The sequence below is a fragment of the Apus apus genome, chromosome 7 (genome assembly GCF_020740795.1).
Source record: "Apus apus isolate bApuApu2 chromosome 7, bApuApu2.pri.cur, whole genome shotgun sequence".
Taxonomy (NCBI): Eukaryota; Metazoa; Chordata; class Aves; order Apodiformes; family Apodidae; genus Apus; species Apus apus.
The window spans coordinates 7,829,346-7,848,680 of NC_067288.1; positions in this window are offsets into that span (position 1 = coordinate 7,829,346).

Here is a 19,335-nt window from a genome sequence, read left to right on the forward strand (position 1 = left end):
AGAGTAAGAATACAACTTTATATAAATGATGTGAAAAGCACTGGTACTTTACTGAGATTTCATATTCTGAAACCTGGAAAATTCACAGGAAAATAAAAAATTTATACCAGTAACCCAGCCTAAATGATCTTCCTGGTACTAAGCTCTTCCTTCCTTTCCTCTTCGGTTGTCTTCAGAATACTTAACCTCTGAGATTCCTGTTAGTCCAGGACTACTCCAGGATGTGTTCCCCATCAGGTCCCTGCAGAGCAGCTCAGAGATGTAGTGATGGACCCACTGGTGGTTTAGGCCATCAAACAGGGCATCATTTGTTTTGGAGTCACCGTTGACTCTTGGCTAAGCTTCCATTAGGATTCAGCTGAGCCTTTATTATTAACTACTTATTTGTAATGTGATTATAGGAGTTGAGAACTGTATTGAGTTTCATGATGGATGTTTACACAGGAGTATAATATGTTCTTTCTTTTACTGTATACAAACAAAAATCAGATTGAGTTTTTAATGGATAATGATTTATATGTTTGCTGGCATCTGTAAGGTTACAAACTCCCACACTTGCACAACTAGATATTTTAATAGGATCCAACATTAAGATTCAAGGCCATTTGAGCTGGGCTGTCACCACCCTCATCATATGCAGACAGCTCTATACATCTTATGTCCAGAATGACCATGTAAGTAAAAGCTTCTTGCTCAGACTGAATGTGAGGAAACCTTATTTCGTGAGTTTAGTATCATGATCATAAAACTTGTACATGTGACTTCTCAGGCTTGTTTTAGAAGCAATATCTGTAATGTTGTTTGAGGAACAATATAAAGCAAACTAGGATGGATTTTTAAAAAGATAGGAAGATAATATGTTACAGTAGGAAGAAAATTAAGTATTGAAGAGGCAGCCTGTTAAAAAGCAGAGAAGATCATAGGAAGACTGATGCAAGAATGAAGTAATGTGAAATTAATGGTAGGTTACTTTATTCCATACTGAAAAATCTGAATTGGCTTCATTTCTACATACTCACTCTTTGCATTCAGAAGTTGGTGTGTGTCTGTTATGGACTTGATAGTTCTGCTTTAAGGACAGGAAGATGATGTTACTCTAAATATCAGTTTGCTGAAATTTTTGACAAACGGTAACTATTGTCTAGTAAGTAATGTCTTGTGGTTACCTCTCACTCTTAAGAGGCTGAACTATGATAGACTCCCATAGAAACTACTGTTCCACAGATAAATGTTTAATTATTATTTGGAATTGTTTAGAATCCCCAAATGAAAGATGCAGGAAGCGAAGAATAACAATATGCCATAGAATGCCATTAATTTGCAGTAATTGACATATCCAGTGCAATCACTGCATTTTATGAAAGAGTCAATAAGGAGGAAATCATACTTATTTGCAGTCACAAGGCTTAGTCTGTCTCTCTTGTTGCAGCAGCTGTGATTCATTTCCTCTACACAAGGAGTGGAAAATGGTTTCCTGCAACAGAGAAAGGGTCAGAAAGTGTCAGAGTTGCTTTTTTACATAGGCTTATGTGAGGAGCATCAGAAGTAAGAAAAACGAAACCTATAGGATTTCTCTTTAATTTCTTCATGTTTTCTTGCTTCTATTTGGAGAAGGCATTAACTAATTTAATGCAGTGAGATAAAAAGAACTGTATGAAGACTGAAGAAGATTACTCGATCATGTTTGGCTTGTCTTTCTGTCTTTGGCAATAGACTGTCCTTACAAATGATACTGTGGGGAGAAGCCTGCCTCTCATCTGAAGCAGGCACAAAGGAGGAAGTGAGAAACTTCTTTTGTAAATCTTCTGTGATAAGGTGGGAGTAGAATGTATAACGTTTGTTTCAATGACTTAGCATAGGTAATGGCTTGGTTATATATTTCCTTGTCTTTGTAGAACCCAGAGACTTTGTCTAGATCTTAGATGTAATTGTTAATTCAATTTCTGTTTAGAAGACCTTCCTTTATTTTACTCTCTGATCATATTAAAGAGGATGTATAAGCTCTTTTTAATTACAAAATAAATCCAAGATAGCAATAGAGACTAATAGTTTAGTACTCTGAGTTGATAAATTGCTATTTACAAGCTTTATATCAACTATTTTCTATTGCAGGGTAGGGTTTTATCTGCACTTGATAATATCTCTAACATGGTTTATTTACATCAAGCAAGCCATAATGATAAAACCACATGCTTTTTTATCATGGCTGGATTAGTCAATTTGTTGTAACTGAACATTTCATCACTATTAAGGTTCGTAATGTGTTTTGTGAACTCAGTAGCTTCTCATCTAAATGAGACTTTATGGGATTTATATGTCTTTAATGCTAACCATTCAAGATTTGTAGATGTTAAAATCAAATCTAGTGCCTGGCTCAAATGTATTTAGACGTTAGTGTTGCTATTGGCTTTTCCCAAATGTCATCTAAATTGAAGAGTATAATAATAAATGTCTCATGTTTCATAATATGCAAATAGTTAGAAAACAGATTTTTCAACTTTACCCTTTTTCAAATAGTAGATGGATTAAGAGGTGAGGTTATCATGAATACAGAAACACCATAATGTACAGTGATTCATGAAACAGGGTGGGAATAAATACTAGCAGTAAATAGGGAAAGAATGTACTCTGTCATCTCATCCAAAGTACGCTATTCATGCAGTAGTTAATTGCTGTACTAAATACCGTTCAGTTGGAGTATATCTGTCTGAATAAATTAGCATGTAATGGTATCTGAGCAATTTAAGAATATACATCAAAGGACCTGTTTCTGGCGCGTGGAGGAGCAAGCTCTTCATTCTGTGTTACCCACTTGTGCTAAAACACTACAGCCCTTGGTGTGATGGGCAAACCAGGCCTCTGCGCAGCCTCTTGGCTCAGCTCTGGCTAAGGAGTGTACAAGACAGCTCAAAAAGGTTGTCACAGCATAGAGGGCTTAAAGGAGCTCAGGGAGGTTGCTTTGAGGGTTATGGGTTGTTCTTTGATTCCTGAAGTTACTGATTTGTTTTGTTTTGATCATAAGATTACAATAACAGAAATGTTTGCAACTTTCACCTGAGTAGAATGCTACAAAGGGCATCAGAAAGTTGAGAGCATCAGATGCACAGTGTGATGCTGGCTTTGGCCCCTAAATAAGCCAACCTGCTCCATCAGCTTGTGGTTGACCGGGCTGGCTGCAGGACCAAAATCATAATGCAGAGATGAAAAACTGATGACTTCTCAATTTAAAAAAACCCACAAAACTTCAAATGTAATACACCGAATGAGACATTCGTTAGCATCTGAAAATGGTGAGTGAGCCATGCTGCTGCAGAATGAGGTTTACATACCATATAAGGAAGTGCTAAGACTGTACAGGGAGTATTCTTCAAGGAAATTTTCCCCAAAATAAGTCAAGTCAATCAGCTATTATTATGACTTGAATACAGTCTGATCAAGCAACAGAACAGTTTTCTTGGTCAGAAATAGACCTCTGGCTGGTGCTGAAGTTAAGCACTTAGAGCCTTCAATCGCAGAACAGAATGGTGAACCAGAGCCATGCACTGTTATGGGTCATAGCCTTTCCTCTCCTTAATAATATTAGAATGATAACTTGAGATTGTTTTCAGTTAATTAGGTAATTACACTATCTGAGATTTGACCTTGGACTTTATTACTTATTTAACACGAAATGAGAAGCTGAGATATATCTTTGTTGCTGGACACATCTTGAAAGTTTTGAGTATAAGGGCCAATCAAAGCAAAAAGATTATACTAGTGAATTGGAGTATATAAATTTGCATATTAATAGTGCTACTGAAGAGAACCTGCACAGTGATCATGCAAATCTTTTATATCTGGCTAATAGTGGCTGTCTGTCCACTGCAGTGCAGGGATCCACACCCTGCGCATTCACTGGGAAGTGCTGATATATTTGCAAATAGTAAAAACAATACTGCAATGAAATAGATAACTAAGAAAACTTTTCTGCATAACTTCACTTGCTGAATAGGTCCTATGTAATTAGAATCACTCTCCCGTTTTTATCAAAGCAACTTTAAATAAAGAAATTTAAACAACCCACAACATTTGTTATGAAATGATAAATTCTGCATTTGCTCACTTCAAGAAAACCAGCTTACAAGGGCAAACTTTCTTCACTGCTGTAAAATTAGGGATTAAAAAAAATATTTAAAATAATACCCTAATGATAGATTAAAAGGAATTAAGTTTTAATAATTAACTACAAGGTTGTAGTTCATCTTAGGTGGCATATGTAGGAACAGTTGCCATGAGATGGATGTATTGGTACACAGAACTCATCAATAGTGTTTTCCTGTACTTAATACCATGGCGAATTTTTCTGTGTGCTTGCTTAATTTAACTATGTTAGTATGAATAACAGTATTATGATTAACTATGTCATTGTATTAATAACATACTAATATTAAAAATGGCACATAGAGGTTGTGAATTAGGAATTTTAGAATTTTGGATAATTTATAAATGCTTTTTTTTTTTTTTTACTATAATTGCATTTTAAGCATATATGTTTTTTCTGTTGTAGGAGACTGTATGTTTGTGAACAGGAAAAAATGTATTTACACAGTCTAGCACACTTGTTAGCACAACTTGTCCTGTTGCTAATTGAAGTTATTGTAAGCCTCTTGCCCCAGGTCTCCTAGCAGAATATTTCTTAAACTTATCTACTTTCTCCACAGTCTGTGATGCATTTTGTCCTCTAATTATCCTCTTCTTCACAGTAAGCTTTAGTTTGTGCTTAGTTTCCCTAGAGGCAATGAAGATGTTAGTTATACAGGCTGCCCTCCACTCCATCATTTTGTCCTGTCCTACTACCTACCAAGGGGGCATTTATCAAAAAGTTAGTGCTAGAGGCTGTGGCAGAGAGAGTCCCCTAATCAGAATAGAAAAGAGAGCAAGGGCCAAAAATACTGTTGGGGACTTTGCTGTTATTTTATGTAGGCAGGTTTGTGGCATTTTTTCCTACCTGTTATGTCTGAACTTTTCATCTTCAGGAATGCTCTTCCCATTTCAAAAAGGTGAAGGTCAAAAATCAATATAATGGTCAGATTATCTGCTATTGTTTTCCACTTGGTTTTCATTTTTTGGTGTCCCAGGCTGGCAGCAATAATTTTATCTACTTTCCAGTGCTTCTCTGAGCTCTGTTAACAGATGGGATTTTGTCTGTTCTCATATTATGTCATAACAAAATTAGGTTCTGCAGAAAGAGCAAAGAGTAGGTCCTCTCTTGTGGTCTGATGAGGAAAGTAGATGGATCTCTGGGAAGCAGAAGGAAGGGCTACTATAGCTCTTTCATTCTATGTATGTACATGGTGCCACATTGTTTTCCACATGGTGGTGTTTGCTGGGCATTTGCTTTGTTTGAGGGTGTGGACTTTGCTTAAACCTGTATTTCCTTACCTCATCCCCTCTTTCTTCCATTATGAAGGAGATGTCATTGCAATCCATCTCTTACTCGACAGCTCCAGCCCTTCATCTCATTTAACCAGTGCCAATGGACTTGAATTCATTAGAAGGGAAAAACAGTCTAGGGATTTGCAAGATGAAAATTCATTCCTGTAATTTTTAATATTTAAGGTACTGTAAAAATAGTTTTACATAGTCATCTTAAGGGATATACTCTTTCATTCTATGTGAATATACAAAAGGAAATAGATTTTATATTTAAAATCATGTTCTGCTTAAGGGTCTCATATAAAGCCAACAGTAACTGTATGCAGTCATAAAATTATAATCAAATAATTAATTTTATAAATGTTTTCTTTTTCTGTAATCATTCCAATCACCAAAATTGAGCTTAATACTGGAGAAGTTATGATAAAAAACTTAAATTAGAGAAAATAAGTTTCATGTGTTCATGCATGAAAGAATACACATTTTTCAATCCTTGGAAAACTCCTACTTACCCCCGGAGGAACCATTTCCAAACATTAATAACAAACATGTAGAATTTGAACTTTTGAATACTTAACTTTAAATTAAAAACTTAACATCCTGATACAGAAATTAAAATCGTAATTGTGGAAATTACTCATCCTATCCTAAATTTAGTGTACAAATTTGAAGCGTCAGAGTGTCATTAACTGACATTATTTTGATTATTAAAAATCTAGTAAGAATTAACACACAGTGCCCAAGGAAATGCAGAATCACAGAACAGTAGGGGTTGGAAGGGATCTCTGGAGATCATCTAGTCCAGCCCCCCTTGCCAAAGCAGAATCCCCTAGTGCAGATTACACAGACACATGTCCAGGTGGGTTTTGAATGTCTTCAAGGATGGAGACCCCACAACCTCCCTGGGCAGCCTGTTCCAGTGCTCTGTTACCCTCAGAGTAAAGAAGCATTTTCTCATATTCAGGTTAAACCTCCTGTGTACTAGTTTGTGACCATCACCCCTTGTTCTGTCACTGGACAAAACTGAGAAGAGACTGACCCCTTCCTTCTGACACCCACCCTTTAGGTGTTTATAAACATTGATGAGATTCCCCCTCACCCTCCTTTTCTCTAAGCTAAACAGATCCAGCTCTCCCAGCCTTCCCTCATACGGTCGATGTTCCAGTCCCTAAATCATCTTAGTGGCCTGTGCTGGACTCTCTCCAGTAGTTCCTGGTCTTCTTGAACTGGGGAGCCCAGAACTGGACACAGTGCTCCAATGCAATCTACAGGAAATTAAACAGAAATGGTTCTGGGGCAGTAGAATTAGTACTTACATTTTAGAGAGCTTATAGGAAATAGAATTATTAAGTGTAGCAGAACAGGTAGATGTTATCTAGCTCAAACTGTGCTTAGCACTTGAGAATCAACTGTCCAAGAAAATTATCAACTACACATAACAGTTACTTTTATAATGTTTTTATTAACTAAAGAATAAAAATTAAAAATTCGTTTAATGTCTAGTTAAAGGAAAGGATTGAAATTGTATTGTGTAGTTAATAAACATGTTCATTTATGATTGCAATTTTTAGGTAGGTGACTTACGGGCATGCCTGCATCTATTTCCTCTTATAAAAAAACATTATTTAAAATTACTGAGATTCTTTATATTTTTTTGTATATGTAATTAATTAATTACTAGTTTTAAGATATCTACTCTTGCCTATCTGTCCTTCAGATGCTTCACCTCAGATGCCGCTTTTTTTTTTAAACATTATTAACCTGTCAGAATTAGATCTTGAGTTTTTAATATACTGTGTAAGAAAGGTTTCCAAGAAAAATTGAAGGTGTTCGTAGTAGTTATTTTTACTGCTTTAAAAATTTGAAACATTAAAGGTCTGTTACTTTCTTTCAAGTCAAGAAAAATGTTACATCAGTGAATATAATGTCTTCTCAAAGAGAGTCTTAGAGCAGTAATAACTGCTACTGTCAAGGCAGTTTAGCCCTCTTTTGGTACAAGATGTCTGCTTATAAATAATACAAAAGATAGGACCAGTGATTTACAAGATCCTATCATATTTCTGAATATTAATTTATTTCTGGGTATTTCCTTTTACAATTATATTTCTGTTACTGAAGCATTTTATGTCATTAGTAATTCCATCTAAAATTGTTTTTGATTAACATTTTAACATTTCTAGTATGTTGACAAAAAGTATTTAAATACAAAGACATCTATTAAAATTAACTGTAATTAACCTCCAATAAACCATAAAAACATTAAAATTACAGAGCAAATAATAACTTGGTATTCAATATATGTTAAAAATATGAAAGATAAAAATCACATCAGAGAAATCAGATTTTAAAAGTTAGGATACTTTATTGATATGTGGTGGTGTCTAGATGATTTTTACAAGAGCAGAACTGGATGGACTCAAAGAACATCTTGGTAAGAAAAGAGAAGGACTTTTCCAAAAGTTAGTGACTAATTCTTAGTCACTGATTCTTCTGGTTCTTTTTGTTTTTAATAATATCCACTAGCACTTGTGGACAAACCATGTATATTTTACAAATTGCTATCCTGTTCACCACTCAGTCACCCCTTATTTGCTTGTCCACATTACTGATCACATTTCTAGTTTTTTTCCAGTAAATTTTTCTCCTTATAGAATAATACTAACCAGGACAAAAAGTAGCTGGCTCTCAGCTGTGCATATTTTAAATTCTACGCAGATTTAGCTTCTCAATTGTTCTACTAATCTTGAATCACTACCTGAGCAGAAATAAACTTATGATAACAGCATTTCTTAGTGATGTAGTTGAGCACAGGAGCTCCATTAGGTTATATAAAAAGGTGAACAACAAAAAGAAATTCTAGTTGAAAATGGTTGTGTTCTCCATTGTTCCAGCCTCTGCCTGTAATGAAGAAGATACAGAGAATATTTAGTCGTTCTTGTGGGATTTTAGTCATCCCTGATTCAGTTAAACCATTTTGACAGCAATATAATCAAGCTTCAGTGAGTTAAGTGCTGTTTTTTCCAGCACTGTGAAAAACTTATTTAATATTATGATTATGTTCAGCAATTTGACAACATATAAGTGTTTCAGATATTCAAATATAATTATATATATTCTTAAGATTCAGAGAAAGATTTCAGCATGACATTACTTTTGATTCTGATAATGTAAAAATTCTACTAAATGAATGGATGGATGGAAATAACAAGTCAGAGAAATAAATTTACTCCTCCCGTTCTTTGACTGAAGTAGGTGTTCAGGTTTGTGATTTAAGAATTCTTTTTAATTTTTGTGTCTGGTAGCTTTTATTTGAGTGTAATTTTTTTCCTGAAATCTGTGTAAAATAGTCCTTAGGAACAGTAAATGGCAGTATTTCCTAAGAATATTAATAGAAAAGGAAATTTTTCTAATTCACTGAAAATTAAAAAGCTTACATCAGCAGCTACTATAGTAATAGAGCAGATGATGCAAGCATTTACACAAAGATATATCTTTTACTGTCTAAAATGCTTAGTTTGCTGAAAATTTGCCTATGTTTTCCTGGAGGGATAATCATAACAATAAAATGAAATTAGTCAATAAAATTTTCTAACAGCTGTTTCTACCAAAGATACAAAATCTGCTGTGAGTAATGACAAATACAAAAGGACCATGAGATCTGCTGCCTATAAAAGAATAGTTCACTGGAGGTTTAGTGTGATTTATCCCATATTAGAAGTGTTTCAAGTATATTGGAGCTGATGGAGGAAGCTCAACATGTTAGCAGAGAACACACATTCCTGTCCTCTCCCCAAAAGCATGACTTCAGAGTTTGTGTCAATGAAAATTCTAGAAAAACACCAAAAGCCTGAAAAGTACTGTTATTTTTGCTGTAATGCATCACATAACAAACACCAGCTGTGGTATGTTTGGTTTGCTAATGACACAATTTATATTCTCATTTTCATCAGGTAAGTAGATTTTGGATCCAGTTGGTGTTTTTTTCTAGATCAGACAAAAGGAAATGTCAGTTTTAATGCAGACAAAAGGGAATTACTTTGAGTTAAAGAATAATGTAAAGAGCAGTTTGATTGCTGGGGTTTTAATTTTTGAAATTTGTGATTTTCAGATCCTCGGCTGCTCTAGTAAAGGATGTATCTGTTCACGGTTCTGACTCTTACTTGCAAGTAGGCAGCTGGGAAACAGGCATAGTACATGGTTTTGTTAACTATCCCATGAATAAAAAACATGGATTGTAGTAAATGTTGGCTGCCACATGCAGATTTTCTTTAGGTAAAAGACAAAACAACTAGGGAATAAAAGGAGAAGGAAAACTAATGAAAGGAAAGGCAGTCATGTAAAGAAGTAAGACAGAACAACCGTGTCAGCTGTCATGTCTCACCTCATCACCAAGCTTAGGAAGGTGGCAACAGGAGATGTCATGACAAATTTCATTCTAGCTGTTTTGCGATACTGGCCAGGATTAGGCTACTGATGGATCCATAACATCTTCCATAATATGGAAGCTAAAGAAACAGAGCAAGTAGCAGAAGGGCAGCACTGTGCTTGTTTCTGTGTATTCTCATCCATTTCAGGTCATAATACCTTATTGGAATATCTTTTTTTTAAGGAACAAAACTGGTATGATAAAGAGGATATTACATTCTCTCATTACTTTACCCATCTGTGCCTAATTTTCAGTATTCTTGTTTTAGCCCATCATCTTCTAGCAGTCTCATTAGCTGGTCCAAGGCAGGTGAATTCAAATTGCTTTCTTTTTCAGTTGTTCTAGGTAACAGGCTTGTAAGCAAAGTGTTTACTGCCATTACATTGGTAGCTGTTGAGAACATGATGGTTCCTTTTCAATACTGTTGATTTTATTTTTGGGCATTTCTGTTCTTCACTTGAACTGCTTGGTAGGGCAAATGTGCACTGTTCATGATGATAAAGAGATAATATCTTCTGGTATTCCTGGCCATCTCTTTCATGCAATAAAATAAAAATATAGGGAAAGCAGGCAATTGAAGAAATCTGTCATCCTCTAATGACTGGTGTCTTGACTTATAGTCTGTCATTTTGGAATGACAAATTTTTCATTTACCAGCACACACTTCCACTGAACTTCATGCTCAAAGTCTTCAATTCTATCAAATGTGGTTTTGATATAGGGCATGTTTCAAAAGCACATATATATATATTTAAATGTATTTGTGGTCTATTCATATTTCTCTAGACAGTTTGTAAAACTCTTAAGTAAGGTGGGACTTCATATGTCTTCGTGCTTCAGCAATAGGCTTGTTAAGGGTTCTTTTTCAATGACAGTAGAGATTTAGATCTGAAAAAGAAAAATACCTAACCTAAAGAATAAAAAATCAAAGTACAATATTTTTAGTTTAGACTTGATTTTTAATTTTAGAATATTTTTCTATGTTCTTTACATGCTGTTTCTGGAAATTTTAGTACTTGCTACCTGTATTCTTCTACTGTTGTCCCTGAAAATCCAGACTAAGCCAAGTATTAGTAAGCTAAAAGAATGCAAATATTTTCATGGCTAATAAGAAGAGGGAAAAGACTGTGTCAGACTGTTTTTCCAGTTAAATGTTTCTTTGGATTTTTTAAAATATCTGCTTTTTCAACAGTCTTTACCAAAAATTTCTGACATGTATGTAGATGAAGTGAGCCCAGCCATTCCACTCATCTCTAACTGGCAATAGTGTTCCCTTATGATAGAATTGAGCCTCTGTTGCAAATAAGACAAACATTTCTGGAATAGCAAGGGAATTTTAATTCATTTATCCCCACCAACATAAGAGGTTATTTGCTGGATATAGATTTTCAAATAAATCATTTATTGAAAAAGAACAGATTAGAAACAATTGAGATTTTGTTCATAGATATTCTATGCATCTTATAATCTGCTCCTGTATTTCAGAAGAACTATCTTTTTAAAGTGTGATTATGTTTTTACTGACTAAATTATAGAAATATCTACCTCATCTGTCAAGATGGTTCTTTTTATCATGACTACTCTGCTATTTCAAATTTCCTTTTCATGAACACTGCAGAGAATGTAGTGCCAGTAACTGCTAGGCTTTAAAATTAGGTGGGTACTCCATTTTTACATAAAGCATCCAGTTTCCCACATTATGTAGGTACTGCTGGAAAAAATAAATAAATCAGGCCAACTATGTGAGCATTTAAATCTAAATTTAGGCACACGTTGTTAGATAATTGTTTGGAAAATGTTGCTCCTCCTAGTGAGTAATTCCACTGGCAGTCTGAAAATTTTTGGAGGAAGACTTGAAATGTGCGTAGATCATATAAGAGGGTGGAATAGAATGTGACCAGAGATAACTATTAAAGTGACCTCCTGCTTGCAGAGGGGAAATTAACCATTGACCTAGTAGGGAAGCTACTGTAAAATTACAGGTTGAAACCACAACAATTGTTTTTAGAAAACAGTTAAATAAAAATAGAGGACTTATAACACATCCTCTGACTGAAAGATTTTACAGTAAAATCATAAAGAAAATGAACATCCAGGCAGAAAAGGCACATATGAGAGACTAGGCATTGTTACTAGTGGACTGTGGAATAAAATTATCAATAAACCCTTTATGCAAAACTCATACTTCTTACAGCATTGATGATAAAGTTCTTGTTACAGAGTAACTGGTTTAGAGAACGGTGTGATTGTCACGAGTAGATTTAAGATTACAATGATGAGAGTGAGAGATGTTTAAGAGCATGCAAAAAAGTGTAATCAGTGATGTTAAGGGAAACAAGCAATCCGTGAGGGCTGGTTTTGGTGGATTTTATCAAGGTCTGAATCAGAACCAGAGTTCTCTGAAAAGTTAACTAGCAAAAAAAAGAGAAAAGAAAATTGCAATCATTTTTCTCCTCTTATGTTAAAGATAAGGCTGGTAGACACAACCTTTCTCTGTATTAGCTCATTTGCCTGTATTAGTCACTTATAACAGAAACATTTGGTCAAATATAGCAGGATTATTTGCAAATATGTTCCTGCTTGTTAAACTTGAGAATTGTTTTTCCCTTGGATACCTAATGACTTTCCCAAGGGCTAAAGTACAAATCCAAATTGGATGCACTCTGTACACTCATCAAGAAATTTTGGCAAGAGGCCACCTGGGAGTTGTCCACAGTTACTGGAGTTTCTGCATTTCAGATTCCACATTAATGCTTTCTGGGTTTATCTCATCTGGGGAAGGCTGCACTTCATGAGGAGAGACATAATTTTGACAGAAATGCATTTTGATTTTGTTCTCACAGAGTAATTTGCAGACTTTCCCTGTCCCTTGTGTGACATCTCATAATATCATGATGATTTTTCTTTGACTGCTTTTCCACAGAATGTAGTAAAACAGGAATCTAATTAAGAAAAAAGTGTCAAGGAGAAAATACTGACATATACTTAAAATTCTTGGGCTTATGTATGAGAATCTGACTATTTTTAAAGAGGAAATAATTTTTATTTCATAACGTGAGTATACTAGCATAATATTATTGTAGAATGGTTTGCTAGAAAGACTTAATATACAGTGACTACTGCTTTTAATTAATTTCATATATTTATTTAACTTATTTCTCTTCAGCCCATACTATTATACTTAATTTTATACATTTGAATAGATCCTGATATCTGACTGCTGTAGACTGTAAAGAGATTTAACTTACAGTTCCTTTGTTGATTTATTCTTTGGAATGTGCTAGGAACCCAAATCTAAGCCTATAAAACAATAAACAACAGGGTATAATATTCAGAAGAGTTCTCTATATTGTTAATAATATATATATAATTGTTAATTAACAATAAAATTTTTGTTAACAGCTGTTGATATTTGTTGTAGACCAGTTTTAAGGGAAATAATATGAAGTCTGTTAATAATTTACACAAGCAAATTAATCAAAAGAGACATAACTGGTTTACAGGGAATCATGCTAGGTGCTTCAGATTTTAAGTGGATAAACACTTTATTAAAAAGTGATAGAATAGGAAAACAATAAGAATGTCACAAATGAAACCAGATTCATTTTTGGTGAGCCAAATACACTGTGTCTGATGGGTATGAGGTTCTAGCTGTTCTGAAATGGCTACATGACAGCAGCAATCAGTGTCCAGAGAAAACAAAGGTGCTCTGCTCTGCTCTGCTAAGTAGTTCAGAAAACAAAAAAATCACACCAAAAAAATCCTGCAGTGCTAACATCAGTTTTAGGTGAAAAACATACTTCTAATCCAAGGCACTATGCATCTGATGGGCAGTTGGAACCACTTTGTCTTTACAGACAAAGCCTGCCTGCTAAATAATTTAAATGTCATCTGTAACACCACTAGTGTTCTTTCACACCACTTGGTTTTAAAATTATTCTTCTTTTTGTTCAATTGGGTTGCTATGGTGTTACTGTAGGACAAAACAACTAATTTAGAAAATGCAACTATGAAGTACTAGTGGGATCTGACGTGCTGGGTGTTTTGTTTTATGGATATTCAAACTGGAATACTGCACTCTGTTTCTATATCTGCTGTGAAGTTCCCAAGTCTCTGGTGTTTCAGATTAATCAGAACTTTCCCAGAGTTCATATCATACTTATTTTATGGAATTTGAAAATTTCTGGTTATTTAAAAAAAAAAAAAAAAAGAAAAAAAAGAGAGAGAAGTTCACAAATACCTAAAAAACGTTATTCACTTCTGTCCTCCTCTCAGAATTGTAGCAGACAAAAAATCTTTTAAAACAGAAATAACTCTAAATAACTTGTGCTGTGAAGTAGAGGGAAATCAATCAACAGTACCATATTAGGGAGTAGTTCAGTGCAGATGCTTCCTTTCTATTAGTACTAGAAAATAGTTTAGATTATTTTTTTTTAAGAGTATTGAACTTAAAGAGTTTTTATTATTTTGTTGTAGTAACTATCAAAATGAAACATCAGTTTATAGAAAAAGTGCTTTTATTTGTTGCTTTGTTTTGGTGGGCTTTTTTTTTCCCGGCAGAACAGCACAACTATGAAGATAGGACTACTTGTACTTATACCTGCATTAAATAACTTGTTTTGTATTAAGATATGGTCTTATACAGAAAAATAAGAGAAGATGCAAAGACCTTGAACTTCAGGATTTTAAAACCACTAACTCTGTTTTCCCAGAGTCCTAAAGGACGTTATATTCTCACTAACTTTCTGTTTATTTTTTTCTCAAGACTTTGAAGCTGCATGTCTTTGTTATAATTATCGGCTTTATTACTGGATGGTAAATTACACTTTGTTGCTCTCTGGTCCGCATTGCTACCAAAAGACATTTTCAGGGGAGGGACACTACACATTTGAAAGATTTTTTTTCACTTCGATTTTTTCACATGCTTGTGATCCTTAATAAATAAATAATTATTTCACTGACATATAAAATATTCTGGTCATGATGCTTTAGCATGTCCAATGTCGAACCTTCTGTTGCTTTCAGAATGAGCAAGATTAGCTTAAGGTGCAATTCCAAGCTATATAGAGTGCAATGAAGAAAAGGAGGAGGTAAGAGATGAATCAGGTATTATACCTCCACACCCACAGGAGATGGTATTTATGTTTTTCTGTTCAGCCTCACAGAAACACAGAGAATTTTCATCTGATGCAATATATTGTTGTCATTCTCAACAGGCTTTAAAATTTATTTTGGCTTTTCATTAGAGTCTGCATGCATGCATGTGCTTCTGTGTGTGAAAAAAACCCTTTCCCCTCTAAGTCTTATTAAATTACATTTCTTAGGGACACATCTTAAGAAAAGGCTTACCTCAATGTTTCGGACTCAATTAAAATTTAAACTGTTAAAAATGGCATTTGGGTCTTCTCCAAGCATTCACTTGTCTTCCCAAAATTTTAATCTTACATCCTCTACAAAAAAATACTTTATTTTTTTTTAAATGTTTTCTTCTCTTGGCTTTGGTTTTATGTGCTGCAAATAAAGAAATTTCTGCTGACATTATCTAGGTTAGAAAACTGTGAATTTTCTCAAAACATATTGCACTCTCCCTTATGTCTAACATGCTCCATATGTTGATTTTCTCAAATAGGGCTGTCTGGGGAAATAAAACACTTCCTTTTCTGGAAAAAGTATATTTTTGGAGAAAAAGTAATCCCTCCAATAATTCTTTCTCTTTGTCAGTGACAAAGGAGTAGAAGACTGATCTAGGATATGTGAAACCAAGGATTATGTTTTTTGGCCTGTAGTTTCAGTTTCTTCTTGAAGCTCTTTGCTTTAAGTATTTATTGGGACAAGGCACCTGATGTTGCAGATTGATTTGGCAGCTGAGGCAATCTGACAGTTCACTGCATCTGAAGAGGCACAAGTCTTGCTCTTGCCCACACATTTCTCCCTTTGCTAGTACTGGGGGTTGCCTGGCCCATCGTGCTCCTTTCAACTTGCTAACTAGAAGCAAACTGCCTTTCCTTTATTTGCCTGTCAGCTGATTCAGCTAAACAAAGTGGCTCACCAAGAAGATGGATGAGTCTCAGAGACAGCTTAAGGAAAACAGCAACATATGAGGGGTGAGCTAGGTTTACTCAGTGACTTCAGAAAGCCGTGCTCGCCGCCCTGTACTGGTGAGTAGTGTCTGGTTTTTTCCTCATCAGGTAAGACAGGTACATGCAGATTCCATCTGTGCCTGTTTAAAGCCAAGTACTTTGACCTGGCTTACCCTGTATCACCACGCTGTTGGCTGCTCTGTGGTCAGTGTGTTCTATCTCCTTTCATTTATAGTCGTCTTTTCTCCCACGAGAACGTGCCAGAAAAAAATCCAGAACCTGTATTTTAAGGAGAGAGGATGGGATGAGGGGGTGGCCAGAAAGGGGGAAGAAGGTGCCCAGTTGGAAAATACTCAGATTTGCTGTTGGATAAATCATGATTAGTTTTTTGGCCTGTTCACTATAGGAAAGGGGGTAGCTGCTTACTTAGTTATTTTCAGAGCCTGTGCATGTTGCGCACTTACATAACGTACCTTGCAAAAGGGGAAAAGGTGGATTTGTCTGCTTAGATTATTGTGCTATGTTTGAAGAACTAGCTTCTGTCACAATTTTTTTTAACTTACATTTCTGGGATTCACTATAAATACCACATGAAGTATAGGAAACACATCTGTATTCAGTGACTTACCACTTGCCTTTTAAAAAATTTGTGGTTTATCAACCCACACGTGTCCTGATGAGCTCTGCGACAAGGGGAAAGCTCCATTGGTAGGAAAGCTGTAAACATTGTGACTGCAAAAGTCACTATACCCATGATGAACACTGCAAATGTGCTTTTTAACAACAGCATTTGGGAAATATCACAAATCCTTGTGTGATTGTGTATATGCAATGGTAATAGTGCATTATTTTCCTTTTTTTATTTTACGTGTTGATTTAGCCTTACTCTCAAATGTTATCTGAAGACTTTGCACCTCTTGTAGAAAAGCAGGTTATGAGATTGGAAGTTGAGTTTGGCAAAGAGAGAGGCTGGACAGCCATCTTATTTTTGATTGTCAAAAGTAATGTAAATAACACAGGGTAAATGGGTTTTTGTGTGCTTTAGTACATAGTAAGTAATTGCATCTGATGAATAGCATAAGTGTGATTTCAGATCTCATACACATATAACCTACAGTGAACATTTGTTCACACAGATCACTTAAAGTTTTGCTGTCCTAGTAACAGAGGTTTGTAACACTTTTTATGCTTTCCCTAAAAAAACCCAGAAAACACAACTGAAAAAACCCAACTGGAGAATTATAGTTGGTTTGCTTTTTATTGCAGTATGAACTGAAAAAGATCTTGTTTCCTCTGGAGACTCTGAGCAGTTACATATCATTGCAGGAGGGAATTGTTTTCACAAACCAGTCTCTTAGTTATGATATATAATACACCATTTTACCTAAATCCAGGAGTTGCTAATACTTCTTGTATGGCACCAACAAAGGATCATCTGTCAGTAGTTTATAACCACAGCTGTGAATCTCTGGACCACAACTGTAGCTTGCAATATCACTTTTCAGTGATTAACAGCTCTTATAGCAGGTTTTTTCATTGCATCTTGCAAAATCTGTGTTTTGCTGTAGAAATCATTGCACGTTGAGACAGTACATGTATTTGTGCATTACAGAAAGTGTGAAGAAAATTGGGTACTAGACTTTATTTCAGCTTTCTGAAAGTGAACCTCACTTCTTCATCAGTGTTCTATGTCAAGGGATCCTATTACATTAAGTTTGATAAATAAACAGCATTAAAGATTGCACTGGCTGTGTAACAGGCCTGTTTGACAGTGAAAGATTTAAAAATGCCTACTTCACACAGAAAGAAATGAATACAGGCCCATTTTATGTGCCAAATGACAAACTGTAATGATTAATAGACCTATTTAAATGAATAATTGTCCTATGTGCTGTACCAGCTTATGTGGTACAATAGCTGTATGTGCAGCAGCTGGCAAACCTCTTCTACAGAGATGTAAAAGATGAGAATTGGTAAAGATAAATAACAGCTGAGCCAGGCCAAGCTAAAAGTAAGAGTACACTGTATTTTTAATGACCTCAGTGGAGTTCAGAGAACCTCACTGGCATCTCAAGGTTTTATTCACCCTCCCCCAACTTTATTTTCAAGTCTTCTACGAATCACTCTTCATAAAAATCACATTTTAAAAATCCAAATTAATCCCAGTGAAACAAATGTACTGCCAAATTTTCTTTGTTCTATATGAGATCTTAAGTAATCTGATTCTATTTTTGCTTAATAAAGAAAGAATTCATGTGGCTAGCACAGCTGCAACAGAAGTTTACATTGTGATGTATGCTTTCATTTCTCTTTTACTTTTCATTTCTCCAGCACTGAGGTAAGAATTGCTCACTTATTGCCTATGTCACTGTCACAGGGCAGGAGGGACCATCAATTAGCAGTGACATGGCAAATAGATCTGTGTTTAACCAAGTTTGGTCTGATTTATTTTTAATTCTTTCACAGCCACATAAAGGCAGGTGTTTGTGAGTTCTTCTCTTTGCATTGTAGATCTTTACATCCTCAGGTCCAAGATGTATTCTACTTAATACATTTCATAGCATGACTGTGCATCTTCTAAAAGGTTCTTTCATATTTTTCTTGGCTCTTTATTTATTTTGATGTTTTCCCTTCACTAATTTACTCTGACAAAAAAGCTCTTGAATCCTTGGTTACTGCTAATTTGCTCCTTTGGCAATAGTAGAAGCATTTTAATTATTAGTAATATTTGTAGAGGAAGGATCCACAAGTACATTGCCTTTTTATCTCTGTAATTATAAGGCTGAAAATAAATTTTGGAATGAAAGAATTGTCACTGGTGTTGATTTCCATTGTAGTAAGAACATTATTCATACACACTACGGTAGGGGTCTCAGAAAAATTAACGAAAAAATAGTAATTTGGCCAAATTCTTCAAGTAAACTCCTATGGGGACACACAGGGAACAAACACATGCCCATTATATTAGTATTGTGCCAGCATAAACAAGAGTATTTTATATCTTATCTCCCACAGTCACTCTACTACTTTATAATGAACAGCAGTGGCTTGAGGAGAAAGCTAAATTGTTGAACCCAGCTATTTCAACCTCTTTTTAAACTGATCTGTTGTCTTTTGCTACTTTAAATGTGCTATTATTTTAATAACAAAGCTTGCACAACTCAGACCTCTTCCAAATGGATGTTTGTGATAGACCAGGTTGTAAGGAAGCACCCTTTCTACTCAGCTGCCTACCCTTAGTATAATGAAGCAAGTTCACAGTCAGTATAATCATTGCACTCTTCCTTTATGTGGTCCACAGTGAAAGCACCAAAATCCTTTATCCTTTCACCTGAACCTTGTAGATATGACCCTTTTCAGTGAGCAGGAACTTCTCTGGTTCAGCTCTTCCAGGTCATACCACTAAGGCACTGA